This window comes from Sardina pilchardus, chromosome 15 (assembly GCF_963854185.1).
Source record: "Sardina pilchardus chromosome 15, fSarPil1.1, whole genome shotgun sequence".
Taxonomy (NCBI): Eukaryota; Metazoa; Chordata; class Actinopteri; order Clupeiformes; family Clupeidae; genus Sardina; species Sardina pilchardus.
In genome coordinates this window covers 10,986,276-10,987,773 of record NC_085008.1, presented here as the reverse complement: position 1 = coordinate 10,987,773, position 1,498 = coordinate 10,986,276, and positions in this window count along the sequence as shown.

Sequence of the window (1,498 nt, the reverse complement as noted above, 5' to 3'; positions counted from 1 at the left end):
GGGGAATGGGTTGTTATTTTGGTCTCTGGCATGCTTGTGATCTGTTATTCTAGTCAGAATATCCCATTTTCACAGCCTTGAGCTTCCAAAAGGCACACAGCACAAAGATGTTGAAACCACTGTTGGCACACGCTATTACAGTTTTTTTGAGTCGCTTTGGTACATTCTCAGATCAGAATTGAAATTCTCAAAACTACCTGTTCAATCTTCAGATCATTGTGTCACCTGTGCACATCAAAAAAACAACCTTTGATCAAGTTGCAAATGTTTTCGTACATCCATGCAAATTATCATGTGCAATTCTCGGCTAAATAGTCTCACCCCCCACAACATTTAGGCATTAGTTCATAGTAAGTCTTTATATGCAAAATAGTTGAACATGCTGTCATTATGAGAATGTGTGGCCCAAAAGACAGGAACATCAGGAGGTGTAGGAAGACTGCAGTGTAATTCCTACAAAACTGTTTTCCCTAGGGAGATTGTAGTATGGTCAAATTTGTACTTTATTTCATTTTTTTCCTTTATACGCAGTGATGTCTTTTCCTTTCTGTATCACAATGACAGGGTCTGTCAACAAAATACAGTAAAAAACAGTAAAAGCGCAAATGTGAATATTGTCGATCAAACACCCACATACACTAAGGTGTAACCTACAATTTACAGAAATTGTCATAAAAACTTAAGCCATACAGTAGTTTACGTCAGAACATCCCTCCTGTCTTATCCATACACAATGACACAAGTACTTGCCATTCTGATGCACTGACATGTTTATTGACACAAATATTTAGTTTTGAGAGAAGGATTTTGAGCAAGAAACTGGCTTTTGCAGGTAATCCATGATGTTTTGCTATTTGTACAAATAGTTTTGAGAAATGCCCTTACTGTTTAGTAAATCTCAAGGATGATACGATAAATGTACCAAAGCGACTGAGAAAAACTGTAATAGCATACTTACTGTACACAACAATCTAACATTAGTAAGGAGTCCGGACCAATGAGAACCTCTCTGACCACACTAGACATACCGGTATTGAGGCTTACAAGCTCAAACATGATTTTCTTGGCTTTATACAGTCTCAATATGTCTACTGTAGTAGATAGCCTATTATGTCTAACTTGCTTCTTAGGATACACCGTGTAACCGTGACAGATTTTATGACAGTAGAAGACAATACTGTTTCCCAGCTGTAGGGGGACCCCGAGAGTAAAACTTCCATGATGTTGCTTTACATATATTTGAATTTAAGCTGCTCTTTTATTAAGACAATTACACACAATGTTTAGCCTTGTTTTCACCATATCTGTGCAGCAAATACAAAATGTTTAAATCAACTGAAGTGATAGGGCAGCTATCCTGTAGAAAACAGAGGTGGAGTTTTGCCTATGGTGTAGTTTAGGTCTGTTCCCTTGGTTTTATATTTCCCAGCTCCATAGCACACAATGGGAAATGGAATAGGCTCATAGCTTTTGTAGGCTGACTTAGCATTTTTATGCC